This window comes from Heliangelus exortis, chromosome 7 (assembly GCF_036169615.1).
Source record: "Heliangelus exortis chromosome 7, bHelExo1.hap1, whole genome shotgun sequence".
Lineage (NCBI taxonomy): Eukaryota > Metazoa > Chordata > Aves > Apodiformes > Trochilidae > Heliangelus > Heliangelus exortis.
Genome location: NC_092428.1, coordinates 24,701,828 through 24,722,990, shown reverse-complemented (window position 1 = coordinate 24,722,990; position 21,163 = coordinate 24,701,828). Strand labels below are relative to the sequence as shown.

General features: G+C 43.0%; 1 protein-coding gene and 1 long non-coding RNA gene across 7 annotated transcripts in view; both read right to left on the bottom strand.

The window, feature by feature from the left end:
- Positions 1-14,733, bottom strand: part of ADD3 (adducin 3) — a 97,396-nt gene extending 82,663 nt beyond the window's left edge. For 2 of the 6 annotated variants that reach the window (XM_071749359.1, XM_071749362.1), the window contains exon 1: positions 14,647-14,733. The gene's annotated coding sequence lies outside the window, so the exon portion shown is untranslated. Of the gene's footprint in view, positions 1-14,268; positions 14,398-14,646 lie in introns of those variants that run through there. The other 4 variants (XM_071749358.1, XM_071749367.1, XM_071749364.1 and 1 more) reach the window with 3 other exon arrangements.
- A 515-nt stretch (positions 14,734-15,248) lies between these two features.
- Positions 15,249-21,163, bottom strand: LOC139798548 (uncharacterized). Its single transcript, XR_011726854.1, has 2 exons — positions 20,116-21,163; positions 15,249-18,317 (listed from the first exon to the last, which is right to left on the bottom strand). It is a non-coding gene; the product is annotated as an uncharacterized lncRNA (long non-coding RNA).

The following is a 21,163-nucleotide window of genomic DNA, read 5'->3' as shown; positions in this document are numbered from 1 at the left end:
ATCTTAAGGAGAGAAAGATAACATACTGAGGCATCTACCCAGCTTGTATTAAAAAGTTTTTTATAAACGGAAAAAAACCCAAAACAAAAAAATGCCCAAACCCAACAAAAAGAAAAAAAAGAAACCAAAGAAAGCAACAATTCACACCACAATGTCACAATATTCAGACAGGGTATTTAAATATGACAGCCATCTGCATAAGAAGCTGAAAATTAAACAGAACTGTGATCTGGGTGTTATCTGCATGGAGCCAAGAGGACCCAGAGATCCAGGCCTCAGTGTATAAAGAATTTGGATGCAGGCATAATAACCTAAGTGTGCTATTCACACTCTACCAGGGCACCTTAGTTAGCCCCACTTAGGTTTGCCCTTGTTTTAAGGCTTCTGGCATCTACACAGAGATCCCCCCCCCTCCCGAAAAAAAAAAAAAATCAAAAAAAAAAAATCAAGCAATTTAAGGCAGGAATGTGATTGGTGTGAATGCACCTCCTGCCTCTCTGCTCCCTAACAGACCAAGCCAGAGAGCGAGCTGTGGCTCAAGAGAGTTTCAGTACCTCTGGATCAGAGTACAGTGCAAACTCCCTCCCCACGAGATGCTACAAAGAAATCACTGCATCTCACAATCTATACCTATCTACTGTTTTATAACCTTCCCCCCCAACCTATCAAATACACTAACGACAGAACCCTTAATAAATTAGAAAGCTGTACAATTGCACACTTTTGGCCAAGGCTTGGCTACTTCAGTTTACCGCAAAGAACAAACAACTATAAGATGAGATCCTCTTATGCTAAATATTGACACTCAAACTACTCAGAAAAAATTTCACACAACTGCAGGAGAAATAAATACTTTGAAAATAACAGCTTTTGTTTTCCACACCAAGTTACACAACTCTGCAACCCTCAAAATCCACAGGCTCCTGCAGATGACTGTGATTTTACAACACATCCATACTCATGTTGCCCCTGGTTAGAAGTGGACTTTGCAATAAATTTCTAGACAGACAAATCCTACTTTTACAAATGCTTTAATAATTCAGCACTTCAGGGCAAATGTTTTTTTCTTCCTTACGTAATACCCATTGCTGTAACCCAGAGAAATGTTTACAAAAGTTTATCCTTGGGGCAATATGTAGTTTTACCCCTTGTGCCAGCTTTCTTTTTTCATCAAGCAGAATCCTGTTGTACCTTGTGTATATTATTATAGGAAAAACAAAAAAAAACCTAAAAATGCTTTGTTCATTAAATTTAACCATAATGCACAGAGCTAATGTATTGCAAGTGCTAATCTCAATTCACATAGGGGTTTTTTTGCTCTATGATGGATCCAGCTTTCATCTTCCAAAGTTACATGAGGTCAGCTGCTCTAAGGGTTTCCATTTTTACCAGAGAGAAAGCAGTTTCTAATAGATGTAGTAAATAGAAAAGTAGTTACCCTTGTATAGTTGAGTGTGAATAAGAGAAAGAGCATTAGGAAAGTCTCCTGGATTTCCATGAGTAAAGAAGTGGATAAGGTATATTGAAGAGTGTGAACAGAAAAAGATGAGGAGAGGAATAATTTCTGTGTATTGGGTAAGATTCAGTTGTTGCACCCAATCTCACCAATGCACAAAGACACAAAAGTTACTGAGAATATAAAGTGAAAAATAAACCGTAAAAATATAAAAGAACAAAAAGGACCTTAAAAAGATGGCTACAGATTTGACTTCAGCAGCTTCACTGTTGTCCTTATTGGTCTGTAAATATCAAAGCTAGTACTGATTTCTCCCCTCCTCCACTCTTGTTGAGAAGTATCAGCAGTGAATGACAATACTGCACGCTCTCTAACCCTGAAAGACCAATGTTCTTGCATGGCAGAGGCAGTGAGAAATGGATTCAGCTTCATTCCTCTTCTGGCAGTGCTGAGCACCAGTAAGAAAACCACCCTGCCTTCTTGCTTCACAGCGTGTTTCTGGCTGAGAAGCACAGTCATTTATTTATAGAACCTCTCAGCAAATTTGCTTCCATCCTGAAGTACACTTTGATGATTATATCCCACTCTAGCACATTACAATTAATAATATTTTATAACTGTAGTATAAGGTGAAATATACCATCAACAGCTAGCAGACAGCTGTAGCAACTCAGAGGCAACAGCAAGAAGGTCAGGTACTCACTGTGCCAGGAAACAGCACTGCAACTTGCTGAGCAAAAGCTGAAGGCACAGCCAGGTCTATTGTACTGGCTTCAGACATAGTCCTTTCAGCAAATCTGGATGTCTCCTGTTGAATTTACTGCTCTATTTGAATCAAGGAGAACTTCCTGAGTAAGCCAGAATTCTGAATAAATGTATCAAGATAGGACACTGTGATTTCAAGTATTGCCCAGATCATCTGCTATTGGTCGGTTGATTGTTCTAGGCACTAAAGCTGCCTCAGTTTCAAACTCTGCTTAAAGCAAAATGAACAAATGCCAATTAAAAAAAATAAAATAAAATAGTAGTTATGGAAAAGCCAGCATCAGCCAAACCTGGCATTGTTTGTCTCAGTTATATGGAATCATTATGTCCGGCCCTTGGATCCTCTTTATTATACCCTCATTTCCCCTGACTGGAGAAACCTCTTTAACAGAAAGCCCTCAGGAGCCATAATTTAACAAAGAAAGCATCCAAACTTGATACAACAACTATATGAATGAAGCCAGTAATCTGGGCATGGTTAGAGTTTAAAAAAAAATTCCAGTGGATAAAATGAAAAACTACATTTGATAAATCTTCTTTTTATTAGTAAGCTTAATACTCTTCCTTTTGGTACAAGAATGTAATACTGTCTTCCTTGCCAAGAAGAAATAAAGGACAGAAAAACCACACAGAACAAGAACTGTAAGAAACGGAATAAACACCAGATACAGAGTATTTTCAAAAGCTTTTACCTTTTTTTTTTTTTTTTTTTTTTTTGCATATGGCCTATTTCTCATTAAACAGGACTGTTCAAGCATACCAGTGCTTGCAATGAGCCTTGAGAAAGGCAGCAGAAGTCAGAGGCAAACCAGGGCTGGGGTGAGATGAAATAATTGCACAGGAATTACTAACGAGCTCCTCCACGTGCTTTACTATTACGAGGAAACAACAGCCTACACGTATGCAAGCATGGCAGTCACACAGAGACCCTGGGCTGGTGGAGTAAACACACTGTATTTTTCCTACAGAAATACAAAAATACTGAGCTTAGATGAAGTGGTGTTCACACCCAAGCCCAGACACCACTGTTCTGACAATGTGAGCAAGAGGCAGAAGCACTGCTACTCCTACTCGTGCATTTACAAGGTGCCCAGCACAGCAAGCTCCCTCTGGAGCCATTTGGCTCACCACATGTAAAGCTCAGGGGCTCTCTTGGTTCATCTAACACACCAAAATGCTAGCAAGGGAAAACAAGTTCACACCAGGGGCAATACACACAACAGGCAAAGTAATTTTCAGCAGCTTTCTGTTGAAGTCTGTATCAGGTCGCCCAATGGGCTGGGAGAGGCAGAGCTGTTATTTATAACACAGCCACAGTCTATTTAACTAAAGCATCTTTACTCTGACTGAGCCAGCATTACTTTGATAAGGCTCCTTAAGGAGCTACACTGAAGCCTGCATATCACATCAAACAATGAAAATACAAACTTTTGGAGACAACACAGCTTAGGAAAAGAGAAAAAAAGGGGGGGAAAAAAGAGGTCCAGGAAAAAGCTAGGGAGACCCAGCATGAAGACCATGAAGTGCAAGCTGCAGGACAGCTGTTCCCACTCTGAATTTCTATCATTCACCACCTGCACAGAAACTAACTGGAATAGTTTCAGTCAACTTAAACAGCAAGCAGCTTTCTGCTTTTGGAAAGTCAGCATTAGATGTCTAAAACAATTTTTCCACCAAATTTGTTGGTAGCAACACTACGTTTGCTTACACATCGTTTAACTGATGAGAACCTGGATGGAAGGAGAAGAGAGCAATATCATTTTCAAAGAGACTGCAAGTTGTAGTTACACAGCATTTTAGAAGACAGCCTGAGCTATGCTGAATAACTTATTTGTATGCATTTTCCTCAGTGTAATTCTTATTTCTTTATATAAGCAGCTGTCTTGCAAACATAAGGGTAAGTTCATTACCAGAACCTCACACTTTCCTCTCTCCAAAGAAATATTTTAATCTATACACTCCTGTACATCTAGACACTATGGTCTACCTGATCCCACAAGGTTTCCTGTGGCAATATTTAACCTCAATTTCTTATACACAACAACCAAAAAAAAAAAAAAAAGCAAAAAAATTGCAATGGTACACCCTGTTGAGTAGTTAAAACCTTTTTATTTTACAATAGAAAAATTCTGTTGTGAATTTTGTACTGTGCATGTGTCCTGCAGGCTCTGGAGACAAGGAAAGGCTGTTCCATAAAACAACCCCAAGCACCCAGCACCTTCACACCACCCAGGACTGTCACCCACTGGCAGCTTCATAGGTGTGTGCCACGTCAGTCACAGAGTAGCTCAGCCCAGCACACTAAGGTTATTTTAATTAAAACAATTTCCAAGTCTGTGTAGCTTCCCCAAAACATTGCATTTATCCTAAAGAGCCTCCCTTTGAACATGACAGCTCCTCCTCAGGTTTGGAGAGCTCTGGGAGCATAGGAGGAACCTCATAACCTGGTGGCTGCCACATCCTGTCTCAAAGCCTAAAAGCAACGGCTGTTTCATTCTTACTTTCCCACTAACAAGTCTCCTTTGCAGGAGGCTCAGCTCACACACACTTTTCACTTCCATTTTCGTGTTTCCTCCCAGCTCTGCAGGCAGGGAGAGCTCTGTGGAGTTGCCCCTGCCAAAGGACTCAGGAGCTGCAGTCACCCTGGGGCTTATCCCTGGCAGTGTCCCCATCTCCCTGCTCCCCCTTCCCCACAGTTCTCACTGCTCCCTTCGATACCTGGCACACACTGCAGTGCTCACCTAACCCTCTCTGGGGATAATTCAACTCATTAAAGAGTTAAATGCACGCAGGGGAGAGGAAGGACTCTGCTGTAATTCACCCTGAGCTGCAGAGGCTTACACAGAGAGGATGGGCCAGGAGGGAAGGGCAGGATGTCCCCTTTAGCTTGGTTTTAACATACAACCCAAATATTTTAATCAGATAGAAATCGGAGCCCTAGAGAGGAGTGACTGTATTAAATGGGTGATTGCATTTATTGGAACACTGGCATGCAGACTTATTATTTGACTGGGTTCTTAAATAGGATTACAGGGTTTTAATTTGTTTCTTTAAATTGCTTTTGGAGAGAGAGCATAACACAGAAAAAGTTTAGAGAGAGGGTGGAATAACCTTGGAGGGAGCACACTGCATTATGCCATGTCAACCATAATAGCACAAATGTATGCTAGTACACATTCTCCAAGTTAACTAATAAACAAGAGTCATTAAGAACAGAATTACTTACACTATTCATTTGCACATTGTAACCAGTAATGCTGTAGTTTTAATTTAATCTTTGAATTATCAGTTATATTGAGAAGTAACAGTGGCAGCAGTGTGTATTACAATGGGAACAAACAAACGATCTTTATCTAATGTTAATAAATAAGGGGAAGACTTTCTTTTTTTATTAAAAAAAAAGAAAACAAACTTTCTTCAAAGAGAGTTTTATAGCTAACTACCAGCAGGGTGTGGACTGAATCTAAAAACTTTGAAATAGGTCCCTGTGAAATCTGAAACCAAAATACAGCAAAGGTCACCCCTCTGTGAAGAACCATCATGCCTGTATACATACCATAAGCAGAGCTCTGTTATCTCAGCCTCAGTGTAATTCAACTTACCCCTTGGGAATAGCAACAACATCAGTTTCTACTACTAAGATAAACTTACTGCACACAATACCTGTTACTATACATTTGCAAAATGTTTGATAGTAGCCAGACACAGTGTTACATGGTATACATCAAGCTGGTTTTCTTGTTAAAGGCTAACCCAGGTTATAAATGACATTGTTATCCTTACTCCCACCATTAGCTAATGCTTTTTAGTTAACATCGCCATACAGGAGAGTCTTACGCAACATAATAGCCAATATTAAGAGCAAAGGAAGCAATAAATCTGATTTAAGAAAAAAAAAAAAAACAAACTGTACTACATCCCCGCCCCCACCTCCCAAAGGAGAGAATTTCAACCCTTTTCAACAAGGAAACCAATAATTTTTCCTGTGGAGAGGCAGGATCTCCTCATACAAGTATTGGGACAGTAAGACTACTGTATTTCATTCTGTCTTGTGGGTTGTTGTGAAATAGCTCACAGACCAAAGCTTAGAGACAAGTGCCATACAGCAACTGAGGCTCTAGAAGGGGGCTGTCCAGATGCATGTTGCTCTGCAGATACACATGGTCCAGGCAGTCTGTTTTTCCAGCTACAGAAAAAGATCAAGCAGCCAAAGTTGCTGGCTCTGGACTCACTGGGTGAGCTCAGGCTCCTGCATCCTTTGCCTGAGGAGCTGAGTGCTCCTGCCTTCTGTGTCCCTGTCCCTCCCTTTCAGCCCAAGTTCATGTCACATGCACTTGACAACAGAGGAGAGATTTGACAATCTTAACAACTAAACAATCATTTCACAAAGAACAGGACTGAAATGTTATCTGCCCTTGCTGGACAAGACTTTTCAGGCATAGAAGACATCCCATCACACCTCATCTCCATTGGCCACTTTGGGTCCATTGCTGAAGAGATGCCTTGATCCAAGCAGCTGGAGGCTTTCAGACATAAAATATTCTGAAGCACACAGGATTCCACCTGGCAATACATTAAAAGTCACTCGATTTGATTAGAAGCCCTGACACACCTTGAAACACTCAAATTGGGAATGGCAAGAGTATTTCCTGCTGAACAGACAGCAGAAATTTCCATTTTGAATGGCATGGAGTGTGAGAAGAACTAAACAGTCTTTGAAATCTGTGTCCTAATCCATTACATCTTTGGGTATAAAATTAGGGACACTGCAGTTTAAAAACATCTAAGCTTGAGTAAACCCACAAAGAGTCTTAAGTGTATGCAACAACCATTTAAAAAGGAAGCAGTATTTCAGTTTTTCCCCAAGTGCTTGGCTCACAGGAAAACATTTGATGTAAAAAGGGAACCCACTCTGCCCTTCCACCATCTAAGGGCAAATTATCCAGGCACCTATAAAAAAACCCTCCTGATGTTTTACAGCTTAATCAACATATATAGTTAAATTGACTTGTCTTGAATTCACATGCTTCAGGTTATTTGAGATGTTTTAACTAAGAAGCTACCTGGATTAGTTTCAGGATTTGTTTGTTTGTTTGTTTAAATTAACCTTTTTTTTGAGTAGACTCAGGCTAGCACTACACAGATGTATTCAATCTCTTTGCATGCTGCGAAACTATTTTTAAAAAAATTCAAAACAGAGTAGAAAAAGGAGGGGGAGAGGTTTGGTTTCAAACGTAGCCAGACCACTGGGTTTGGTTTCTAGTTTTGTTTTTTTTTAATTTATTTTAAAAGCCCACAAATTGCAATGTATTTGCAAATTTTTCTAGGCCTTTTTTTTTCCCCTTCTCAATACCAGACCCATGATTTTGATCAGGTTCACAAGGAACAAGCCAAACATATAAAGAGGGCTTTGCTGGCTTCAGGTACAGCTTGCTTTGCAAAATACTGTATGAGCCATTTTAAAGTGTGTATCACAACTTCATTTTTCCTCCTCAGCTGCTCAGGATTAAATCTTTGTAATAAAAATATTTATGAAAATTGACTGAGCAATCTACTTTGGACGCTTTGCCTTAGAAGATGGAGTTTTTTGTTCCAAATCATGCACAGGCAGAGGTATCTGCCAAGCTCTCCAACTGTGTCACTCCAGTTCTTAAGCCATTTAACACAGAACATGCACGTGTCCTTTGAATGCCAAGTCAGCTACGCAAAGACAAACAGCTCTGGACAGACAGTCCATAACAATCAGCACACCAGTAAGAATTCTAATTTGTAATCAGTATTATGGGAATGGGGAGGGGAAAAAAAAATCCCACATACCCACAGATTCTTTCACAACATCAGTGATTTCAGGAGTAAGGAAATTACACAACTTTGCTGTGAAAATACACAGTCGGGCCTAAGAGACAAGAGATATGGTTTAGTAAATAAGAGATCATGAACATCTTCTTCTTCCTATCCACAGCTGGGTCAAGAGGAAAAAAAAAAAAAAATCACCAGTAATGTTTTGCCTTTGCATATACTTTTTGTGAAACAACCATTTAAAGACAGCTGTCACTGAAAGCCTGAAATTGTCCAGATTAACTGTGAACATTACAGAGACAACTACTCCTTAACTGGGTTTTTAGCACAATGATTCATATGCAATGAAGATCTCTAACGGGATGATGGGCTTGTTGTAGGCACTACCACAAGATATATCTGTTATCATTATTAGATTATCTGACTAGTTACTCCTTTATTATGTCAGCAATACTAAATCAGAAGGGCTACTTCTGTATTTAGTTTAGTGCCTGGTATTAATTTCATACACAGTTTCTTCCACCCCAGGTTTCAGCATCAAAGAAACTGCAGATAATACTGCTGAAAACAATCCTAGGAGAATACTCAACCTAACCCTCCACAGGCTGCTAGGTTGTGCAATTTCAAAAAAAAAGTTTGTATGTTCCAAGTTTTTTGTTTGGTGTTGGTGGCTTAGGATGCTCAGCAAGTACTGTAGATAGTAGCAATATTTGGTATATTAAAAGAGAGACAGATTGTGGAGGGGTTTTTTCTGTTTTTTCATTGACCAAGAGCCTGGAGAAACTGTTACACAATTCATTAGCACTCCTAAAAATGGTTGCATATCTGAGTCAGGAAAACACAAAGGTACTTGCGAGGTCACTACTTTTGTGTCATTGTATTCAGCTCTAGACAGAGCTGGATGCACTGCCCAGTATTGTCCGACGTTTCCGTCCCAAAATCCTATTTTCAATTTCACCTAATTTTTCATACATTAGGCTGACAGTTGCCTCTGCTAAGTGTCTGTGAGATCTGAAGCATCTGAGCCAAAACACTTCTACTCTTCCTGATACAAGGGCTCATAAGTATGCTTTACAATGCTGTAGTTTAATTTTTATTTATATAGTCCAGGATATTTTCTTTGGAAAGCACCACCCAGCTTTCAAATACTTGACTTTGTGGCCTTACCAATGCTCTTCATAAACACAGAGTTTTTTGGATATAAATCCATAAAAACTAAAGTGTCATACGGGTTTTTAAGGAAGTGCTGGGATTCTGGAATATATGAAATAACTTATGTTAATTTCAGCAATCTCTCTGAACCAAACCAAGTTATCACTTTTAACGATCTACAATTTTTTTATTTGAATTGTATGGACAACTTCAGTATTATCTTCCACCACATTCTGTCAAAATTTCTAGAGCTGTTGAAAAAGCAATTGTTCAACAAAAGCCAGTCCACATTTGGAATAGAAAAAATATGTAGTTCAAATGATATTTTTCCTGTCTTGTTTTTACTGTATTAAAACAAGTAAAGCAAGCTTTACCCACTAAGTAAACTTTATTAATTTGCATTCTATGTACCATCCAGGACGTGCACAAGAACACTTGGTTGGGTGGCAATCACCCTCATTCCAGAGCTGGCAGTCACTGTGCATCTGCAAACCCAAGATGCAGACCCAACCAGCCTCTAAACCTTGTCACATTCAGTGTAACAGCTGTGGATGATATGCAGCCATGCAATGGTTGTTTCCTGGGGAAAAAGGGGAAGGAAACAAACAAAACCAAACCAAGCATCATGTAATAGTTGAAAATATGCACAACAACAACAACAAAAAAAAAAAAAAAAAAGAAAAAAAAAAAAAAAATCCTTGGAAACAGTTATTACAGGTATAGATGAATATACCAAACCCAAATTTTTAAATCAATTCAACAGAATCCTCTCACCTGGGCCAACAGAACAGATGAAGTTTAGCTCTAGACTGAAGTGCCAGCTGCCACAAGCACCAAGTGCTGGGTAATGGTTCAGGGCAGCACAGCACCAACAAGAGCAGCACCAAGCTGCCATCAGCTCTGCTGATGTGCTTCAGGTGGTGACCACACAAGGGAAAAAGGATTTCCCAGCTGTTAGCTGTTGTGGGTCAAGAGAACACCAGGTGAACATCTGCAGAGCAAGCTGGAGCTCTCACACCTGTTTGTGATTTGCTGATCCACACCTCAACTTGCTAAAGCACATGAAAGGTACCTGCTGCTTTGATGTCACTAGGATTTTAACACATTAAACAATACAAAGCAAGAAAAGAGCTTATTCCTAGCCAAGACCAGAAGAGCTTAAGACAGCAGAATCGGGAATGAAGCTATTATTTTTCCCTAATTAGCACTTTGTAACAGCTGATTGCATCCTTATCAAGCAGAATTGATACTACTACTAGAAGACACATAGTACATTTAATATGCTCCCAGAATCCTGGCTAAATAGATACCTACAGCACATTTACCAAACTGTGCAAATCCAGGGGTAAAAAAACCCAACCAGGAACCACCACCCTCACACTGAGGCTTGAAGCTCACAAGGCTTCTTTCACTATCTAACTTTGCAGTGAATCTGAAGAAAATACCAACTTCTTTGTTAAACATTTCCCAGTTTACTGATTATTCCAATTTGCTGATGATTTTGACACTACATCCCCCCCCTTCTAGTAGTCCAGATAAAGAGCATGCCATAACTGAAGATGCTTTCTTTAATCACATTTATTAAAATCAGTTTGTCTTAACTAATAATTCAGACCACAACTTATCCACAAAACATCCATGTACTTGCTAGGATATCTTTAAAAGAAATACCTAAAAATCTCATTTGCAATGATGTGCAATGGCTTGTGCTATTTTGGATGAAGAACCAAAATGCTCTCCCATATGCCAAATGACTCAAAGTTAATACATGAAGCAGAGTAGACTCTGTAGCAAACACATCTAACATTAACACATTTGTTCCCTAAGGGTCAAGTAGCTTTTATTCATCGTCATCTGCCAAAAAATGCTACGTAAAAGCAACTACACCCACCCCACTTTCCCAAGAACCCTGCAGGAGGCTACATGACCATCTACCATCATCTCTCAAACAGCAGCCAGCATTTCAAAACATAGCTTGAAGAAAAGCCTGTGATGTAACAGGAAGCAGTGTTATTAAATAATATAGATTTCATTCTTCTAAGTCAATACCAAAACAATGACCAAATCCATTTTTGAAAGAGCAGCACTATGAAAATGCAAAATTGATTCACAGGAGAAATAACAGCCAGAGGCTGCTATGGCTGCTAGTTACAGGACATCTTTTAAAGAAAAAAATTTTATCTAGTTTAGACAAAAAAAATAGCAAAGGCAACTTTATACACTAGCTCAAAGTCACACAAGTTATTCCCTAAATTAATATAGCCTTTTTAAAGTATTGTCATTACAACACCATCCACAATGTAGCACGAATTTTTGCTGTAGTTTTAACTAGCAACAATTATTTTAACGAGGAAAAAGCCAGCAACCTTCTTTCATTTTGGTTTTTGATCTGTGAAACTTACAGAGGGAGACAAAGTAACATCTAGCTGTCTTGAATGATTTTTCATTTTTGTCTTACACATTAATTTCTGATGATCCCACAGCAAACAGCATCTTATGCCCAGTCATCTGGCCTGTAACAAGCTGAGCTGAGCACGAGCAGGCAGCCCCGTGTGCAATGTCACCTCTAACATCACATGCAACAGGGACAGTTCCAGCAGAGCTACACTGAACCCAGCTCTGTTCATCCAGCCTTGTCAAACAACCAACTCTCATTTCATAACCAGCACGGGGTATACAGGAGAACTGCAGTACACCTCACAGACTGATGGTGAAACATCCCATTCACCCAGACTGCTCACAAGTCCACCTTCTCACCTTCTGACATGAGAGTCACCACTGGTACATCTTCTTTGGGTTAGATGATCATGGCATACGTGACTGCCCCACCCTAAAATCATCATTTCCTTAAATAAAAGTGTCAGCTGTCTCAATCCTCAGGCAAAAGTCAAGGATAATGACTGATTTAACCAAGAGGCCATTAAATCCCCAGACATCCTAGAGCGTAGCAGCGCTCCATCTATTGGTCAAGAATTAAGGACGTGCTTAATCATTGTCATGGTGCACTAACCTCAGTCATTAAACACTCAGCCCCTAAATAGCCCATCCTTTCCTCCCTGCTTAAGGCTTCTCTTCCAGCAAAAACTAAAGGCAGGTAATAGTGTTTTCTGAAAAACTACGTATTACTAAAAAAGTTAACGTGAATATTTCAAAAGTTAATGGTATATGTTATTAACCACACAAATAGCATTTTGTTTCATTGAAGAGCAGATGCACTCCTTACTCACAGTAGTATTAACGAGCTTGCCCAATAATAGCTAAAGACTCCATGGCACTCCCAGCCTTCACATCTTCTTCCCCTGGAAGTAATAGGTACCACCAAGAAGGATCAAGCAAGGAGTGCATCCATGTGCCATTTTCAGCCAGGCCATTTATGTGACAGCACTTGCAAGGCCAGAGAGCTCCCTGGGACAAGAGATGCACCTTAAAAGCTTGGCAGGGAGGTGAAAGGGAGCCTTTCACAGCAGATCTGCTGCCAAAGCAGCCACATGCAGAACTGTCCCTGCTCATGCTGGTCCCCTCAAAGCCACCGATATCCCTACCCAGCGGATCACACCCAGCCATATGTCCACCACACCTCTGCTTTTAGTCCATTTGCCAATACTTGAACCAGAAGGCAGGTGAGACTGCCTAAAGCTACCCAAGGCACACCAATGCTCTTTTTTAGAGGTTAAGGAAGCATTTATCACCTTCATTCCACTGGTTACAAAGCTGGTATAAGCAACAACTTGTCTCACACAAACACCATATTAACCCTGGGCCATTTTTTTTTTTTTTTTTTTTGCCCAGATATTCATTACCATAGGTTTTAGTTTTACAACTTAACTCCTCCGCATTGTGTCACCACACAGATGAGGCATAACCCTGCACATTTTCTCCTCTGCTTGGAATCGCATCGCTACCCTCCAGACCTGAGGGCCAGAAGTGGGGGATGAAAAGCAGCAGATTCTGCCTCAACCCGCCTGCAGCAGAACGATGCTGAGGGGACAGGAGCAGGAACAGCAGCCACCTCCAGGACAGGCTGCGGCAGCCGCAGATTTGAGACGTGTTCTACCCTCCCCACAGAGCCAGACCACGGCTCCCCTGATACAACCGCATCCTTCGACCATGCAGACCCTGCCTGAAGTCAGGGACAAACACCCAGTGCTAAATCCACACTGAAGCCCCCAAGCAAGCGGTTTAATGCCAGATGAAAACTGTCTTGGGGGCGACACCTAAACTGAGGAACAAACTCCCCCACCCACCCGCCCCCCCCCAAAAAAAAAAAAAAAGGCCCACGATGATCCTAATTTCTGAAGCCTCGAAGTTGCAAGGCAGCAATCTCGCATTTTTGCCCTCGCTTAATATAAACACAGAATTAAAATAATCGCAGAGTGTGAACCAGCCCCGGCGCTGCCCGAGCACGGCGAAGCCCCGGGAAGGGCAGATGCCGGTCGGGGCGGCAGGTACGCATTGCCGTGACCGGAATGCCTCTGCTTCCACTCGGGAATCGCATTCCTGAGCTCCCCGCACCATTACCGGCGGCAAAGGTGGAGCCCTTGGCGCGATTAAACATAGGAGAAGCCTCCAGAATATAAATTTTAAGAAGTTTTCCGAGACTCGTAGGGACTCGCGACGTACCGAGGGCAGCCCGTTAATGACAGCAATCGCTTCCCAGGTTTTATTTGATGAGCAGAGTTTCCCGGCGGAGGCGCATTTATTTAAAGCCCCGTCCTTTTCCAGCTCAGCGCCGAGGCAGCCAGCCAGCCCTGCAGCATCTCCCCCCCGGGCCGGAGAGCTGGCGTATACCCACGGTGAAGTTCCCCCTCAGCCCCACGGCGACCGCACTCGCCGCCTTCGCCTCCGCCCGCTGGCAGCCGCGGCCCCGCCGTCGCCTCGCAGCCGTGAGGCGGCTTGAGGGACCAGGGGAAAGGCGCCAGGCCTCCCGCCACCCCCGCCCCTTTCCCCGGCAGCGCTTCGGCCGCAGCCCCGCAACAGCCGTTACCGCCCGCGGCGTTCGGCGGGAAGGAGACGGACACCCCCACCCCCCAACCACCACCATCCCCACTTCCTCCCGCCCTCCTCCTCCTCCTCTCCTCACACGGCGGGAGCGTTACCTCAGCGGGCCCGCGCCTTTGTGCTTCAGTCCATCCCTCCTCGCCGCCGGCGGGAGCCCCAGCACCACCGCGGCGAGCGAGCAAGCGAGCGGGCGGGCGGGCAGACGGGCGGGGAAATGGGCGGAGCACGATGTGGCAGGAAGGGACACCTGGGCTCCTCCTCCCGCGCCCGCCCGCTCCGGATCACTCTCTGGCAGCGAGCAGGGACTCGCCCGCCGCCATTCCCCAGCAGCCCCTCGGCCAAGTTTGAAGCCGCCGCCGCCCCCCTCGCCCTCCCCCCACGGCCTCAAAGTTGGATGAGCGGCGGCGGCACTGCCGGCGTCCTCCTCCCCAGCCGTCCTCCATTGCTGTCCCCGTCCCGATTCCCCGCGGCTTTACCTGCAGTGCGGGGCGGGCAGCGCCGGTCGTTCCCGGGCAGTCATCCTCCGGCCGGTGTTGGTCTCTGCATGGCCAGGGAGAGCGGGGTCTGGCGTGGGGAGGGGGGATCTGCGGTGCGCAGCTGGGAGAGGGGTGGGTATGAAACGAGAGGGATGGGGGAACGCTGACTAAAATAAAAAAATAAATAAAATAAATAAACCCAAACAAAAGACTGTTTTGAAATGGAATTTTGAGAGATTGAAGCTGTCCTGGGGACTGAAAGGCGGCGGCACCAGAAGGCTTCCCAGATGGTTTGTGCTGCTGAGGAGAAGGCTCCCGCAGCATCCGTGGAGAGAAAGCAGCCCTGGCTAAAAAAAGCTGCGCAAAATGCAAATCTGATTTTGGCAAAAGCTCTCTCTCTCTTTTTTTTTTTTTTTTTTTTTTTTTTGGCTTTCAGTAATTGTTCTGCTTTGCAGCTGAAATCATCTCTGTCTAGGTTCCCCACCCAAAGTTACTGGCTTCTTGGTTTCAGGGCTGGTTTGCTCGCATCTGAGAGGTTCTGACCAAACGTTTGAAGTTAGAGAAGCTCTGGATGATAGTTGTCCTTCACACGCAAAAGCGTCTGCACTTTAATTACATTCGTAATTATTTCTAAAACTCGAAAGTTGTCTAAAATATGCTTGGAAGGCTTAAAAGTTCCTTTTGAAATCAGCCGTATTGCTTGCAGGTGTAAAATTACTCACACAACTCATTTCCTGCTGGTTCAGGGACAAAACCTTTTAATTCTGAGGACTGCTCATTTTTATCCTCAGGGACTGTGATCACGGTGAAATGAGCAGGATTGGAGCAAGGGCAGGGTGAAGACATCGTGTGCCCGGGGCCATCTTCTGATGGAGTCACTGAAGAGGCTCCAGCCCTGCTGGCAGCTGCCACTGCATCAGGTGTATAGGAGCTGAGAGTCCCTCACAGAGAGACAAACAAGGCTGCTCAGGAATTAAGGAGGTCCTCAGAGAAAAAAGTGTGTGAGGCACCAAATTATCCAGCCACAGAATATTTGTATTGCACAGGGCCAGGGTGCAGAACTTTGCAAATTTATACCCAGCACTGTGATGGCTCCACCTGACCAGACAGCACTATGGGAACATGTAGGCAGTGGCCAGAAATAATGGGATGAGGTGGTGCAGCATCAGTTATTTAGATGTTATAATACAAGACTATCTGGTGGTTGTAGGAAATTAAAACTTACCTTAGGCACAGGAAGAATATATACCTGTGTGCAGAGTGCACCATGAAGATAGAAGCAATTGGCTTTCTCCAGTTTGTGTATTTATTCAGGAGAACATTGATGGAATTATTAGGGCTTCTCCTTGCATGTTTAACCCCTCTTTTTTTTTTTTTTTTTTAATTTCCTTTTAGAAAAAAAATACAGCTGTATCATGTTTTAATAAACTTTCAACTTGTAAAGGCCAAGAAATTACAAACATTATGTGAGGTTTTGAAAGTGAAGATGATTCTGCAATGAAATCTGTACATCTTGACTTCTGTAGTCTGGTCCAGACAACTACTTAGATTATGCTGGCAGAAGAGCAATTGGGTATGAAGAGTCCATGTGCAATTCAAGATGGAAATTAAATGAGGATTATAAACCATTAGTGCAATCCAATTCTACCTTTTCCAGGGGAGGTATTGGAAATGTAACAATTTCACCACTATTGAGAGGAAGTTTCTTAATGTCATGATATGATGCATTGTCTGCAAAAGCAGGGGACAGACTTGATGTTTCAGGAACTTGAATTGAATGTTAAGGTGCTGTGTGACATTGGTCACACACCTCAAAATTTGAATTTCAGAGGCATCAGTAGTTTATCCCAGCAGAATGCTGTCAGGCATGTAAAGATGCCTTTTGCATTTATTGTAGGGTAAGTTTTCTTCTCCTGGGCATGTGGGTGATTTTCACTTCCATCCTGGAAAGATCATGGAGATAACAAATCCTCATGATTCAGGCCATGAGTGGGTTACAGGCAGGATCAAGAAGAAACTTTCTTTCGTGGGAGAAATGGGAGGCTTTTTTTCCTCTATTGAAACAACTGCCAGGTGCTTCTGGCCTCTGCCAGTTCTAGTTAGGCAGCTCTCTGTGCTGCAGCTCCTGCAGGTGATGCAGTAAATGGAGATCCTGCCTGTGCTGCCAGTTCCTCTGGTACCCAGAGGCTCTGTGTAGGCACCTTCCGTGGAGCAGGAGAGGAACCATCTAGAGCAGGGAGGACAGACAATAGCCAGGACTGTTCTTTTGGGATCAGACTGTAGGTTAGTATAAAAACAAAACAATAACAACAAGAAACCCCATTTAATCAGTGAAACCCAACCCATGGTAAGCTACAGCAATGTTGCAGTTTGGGAGAGTGCAGACAAACATCCTCAGACTGTGTCTGACTCTGTTGCAACCTCTGGACCTCTTAGCATTGCTCCCTGTCTGCCATGCTAATGAAGCTCTCTCTCTCTCTGTACACTTCCTGCTAAATACATTTCAAAACATCCACACAGCAGGTAAAGCATTTTCTTTCTAGGGGGTCTGATCTGTCAGGAATACTTTGCCACTTTATGTGGTACTGCAGCCTTTTCACCTTCCATAAAGCCATGTGTCTCATCAGTGGACCTGGCTGAGCTACTCGTTAGAAACTTGGCCAAACCACAAACATTTGTTTCCTTGCTTTATGCCAAACTCTGAGAAAGAGGAGGGAGTGGCATGGAGCTCATGTTAATGAGTTCTTCATTCCCCACAGAGAGATAATCAGAGCACTGCTCAGAGATTCATCAACATTTTTTATTAGCACTTTAATGACCTACATGTTGGGATTTTTTTTAAGGAGTTACTTCAGCTAAGAGCTAGATAATTCCTCATGCAGCTGTGGTTTAGGAAACAGCTCAGGGGACACGCATGCCAAATTACTTTAGCTCTAGTTAAAAAAAAAATGTATATATACCACAAGGTTTCCTGGGTGCCTCCTTTTTCAATCAAGGGCATTAAGTCCTCAAACTGTCTCTGCTGGGTTATGTGTGGGGGTTTTGATTTCTTTTCCAATCTTTGCAGCTCCAAGAGCTGTACAGCAAAATACCAAACACTGGTGGTACTGCATGTTCCCTGTAGACAAAGGACCATAACAGCTCCCTGACCCCGGTCACCCTGGGAGGCACACTCCCTCTGGAGCAGTGAAAGACATTTCCAGAGACTAGCACTGCTCTGACAGACCATTTCAGTTTCAGATGGCTGTATGAGGAGCACAGTTTCTAAATGCTGAGAGCTGGAGCCACTTCCAAGCTGCTGCAGGATGAATCCTCTAGCCAAGGGATTCCCCAGTGCCTGCTTGAGGAGCCTGTGGCCCCACGCATGTGATGAGAGACCTCACCACAGCCGTAGGTGAGAACCTGTGGAAAGGGAATGCTCTCACAGGCTTGGAATCTGCTCAGCAATTATCCAAACTTTGATATTTGAAGCTCTCCTTACCATAAGAACCCACCATGGTGGGAGTCAGTAATAGCAACTGCTCCAGAGTTCCTTTGGTTTGAAAGGGAGAGAACTGCTGGGCGTTTGCTGTCACTTAGGAAGACCATCAGCTGGGACTTGCTGCACAATCTCTTCCCATGCCTCCCCCACTCCCCGGGGGCCAGATTTCCTTCTGGTCTTCTGGAAAGATCTGTGAGAATATATATACATTAAAGACAGGGATGTAGTCAAATACTGCAGGCTAACCGGGGTTATGAGAGTATTATAAGGGAATACTATTTACTTTTTCCTGAATCAACTCCCAAGTGTTTCCTGTCAGACCTCAGTACAACAGGACACAAATGTACAGTCCATTACATTCACATTTCCTCCAAACAGCCCTCTCTTTCCTTCAGACACAGAGGACAGGAAAGGATGCTTTCTGCCCCCACTTGCATCTCTCAGCTGACTTCATCTCATTTAAAAAGGGATTTGAGACATGCAGCATTTGCTGTTTTCAGGAGGTTCCCTCCCTTCTAATTCCTCACTGCCTCAGGATGGGAGAGGTTGTAAATATGGAGGAATTCCTCTGAAATCAAAGAGAGCTTTGCTGGGGTAGCATCAGCATAAGTAGAAGCAAAATGAGTTCCACAGGGAATAAAATGCTAAGGACGGGGGAAAAAAATAAAGGTTCACAGCATTAGTCCAGAAAAATAGTACCTCATATCATATAAAACTCCCATAGTTCTCATTTCCTCCTTATCCCTTCAGGACAGGAAAGAACATCCTGCTCTTCTAATATGAGCAAAATACAAGTTATTTTTGGAAGCAAAAACCTCATATTCAGAGTACATTTTTAAAAAGACATCTCTACTCTGTGATCCAGAGGCTGCATTTGCATCAAGAAACCCACGTTTGTCAGCTCAGCACCATCTAGTCTGAGGCAGAAGGTTTATGTTGGTTGAAGAGCGAGGCAGGGATTCTTTGTCAGCACCTGAACTGGGATTGAAGCTGAACTGCCACCTCTGACAGGAGTGTACTGGCACCAGGCCCACACCTGGTGGGAAGCCCAGTACAACTGCCTGGAGGGGGAGGAACATGAAAGTATGGGAGTACAAGGTCATAAGCTGGGGAATGTGAGTACTGGTTCAGTAGCTCTGAAAAAGCCTTTCTCTACCTATCCCAGGCTCTGGGGTAAGCGTCCACATTTTCTTTGTTATCTTAAGGCAAACTGGGCATAAGCAAAGCTAGATTCACACCCCTGCCCTCAGTACTGATGCATCTTTGCATGCTGTGCCTGTTGTTGTAACTCTGGACCGACAGAGGAGCATGCAGAGTAATTTCCTGGACAAAAGTTTTGAAGTTTAGAGCATTAGGTGAAATTCAGGGCCTTTTGGGCAAACTGCTGCTTTTCATATTTGGTGGTTCACTTAAAAGGACAGCACAGAGATGAAATCAGCCTCAAATTTGTTGGTATGCATAAACAATATTAATTCATGAATGTTTGGTTTTGGATTCTGCACAAATAACTGTTACTCCCAAAGCCTTTTTTGAAGCAAGGAAGATTGAAGAGCATATGTTAGTGCAATCTCTAATGATAAGGATAAACAAATTGTAGAAGAGTTAATCATTTACCAGCTGAAGATTAACAAATGTCTAACCTACTATAAAAAGAGTTCTACTTTCCCTTTAAAACACATTCATAGAGTGTAAGATTTTAGCTCCTCTCAGTGTCAAGGGCCCCAAATACCTAAGCAGACTCATGGGAATGACTTCATCTGTAGTTTCTGAGTGTATTCCCAGGGATGTGTAATGCTAGGAACAGCTGGATCAAGAGCTGGGGAGCAGGATCTCGCTGTCCCAGGGCTCCCCAAAGAGCCAGGGGCCAGCAGTGCCTTCCCTGATCTCCCAGGCACTCACCAGCAGCGTCCCTCCTGCTGCTGCAGCCATCGAGAGCACGCTCAAAAATCCACCCGGGGATATTCATATCAAGTGAGTGGATTACTCACACGTTTAAAGGACTGATTTCCCCGGTGGGACAAACTGCACGGAGTGGTTTTCATGGAAAAGGACGTGAGATTGCTTCTGCTGACTGTCTCGGTTTGTTCTCAGACAGGAAGCAGGGAAGGGACCGATGGTCGGGTCTGTGCAAACAGAGACTGGAAACTCAAAACAAATCAGTTGCAGGGGTTATGTGGGTAACGTGCAAGGGAAAATCCTTTGCCTGCTTTGCCCGCCAAATCATGGTAATTCTTCAAAATGTGTTCTAACCAGCTCCAAGTCTGTCTCTCTCTTTCCCTGCTGATGATTTATTCTAACTTGAGAAGTCAGTGGTTTAATCTGGGGTACCTCAGCTCTCTGGGGCTCCACAGAGGAAAGATAAGTGAATCTACACAGCAGATTTCAGTGCCGCAGCTGCTCTGCTAAGAAGAGATAAAGAAACTGTGAAGGACATAAAAGCACAAATTCCCTTTAACAACAGTAATTTAAACAGTACTTAATTCTGCTACCATCACTTATACACAAGAAAATGGTACACAGATACACTACCTGTGTAGAGTTTTGAATGTGAGCAGCATCTCACACTGCTGTAAAGAGAACAGACCTTGAATTGTCCGAAGATAGATCTGTGGAAAGATCTCAAACATTACAGAGTTACCTAGGTTTCACTCGAGTGAACTACAAATCGAGTCTCTGGCCCCCTGTAGCTCTGCAAATCATCAAAAAAGACATTAATGTCATCAGCAAAACTGACAAACGTGCCTATACGTATTACTTGTTTATAATAAGATTTTGCTAGTGTATAATTAGCAGGCTGCAGAAGTCTTTTATGACCTCTGAAAACAGCTTCTCTGCCATGCTGAGGCTCACTGGAAAATTCCCGTTTTTTCCCTCATCAGTTTCTACCCCCTAAGATGGACTGAGATTAGCATATGCAACCTGTTGTATAAATCCAAGTGAAATATATATGTACATATATACACACATACTCACACATTGGTTAGGTTTGATTATTTATTCTACAAGGCTAATCTTTGATCACTAATGCTAGTCTCC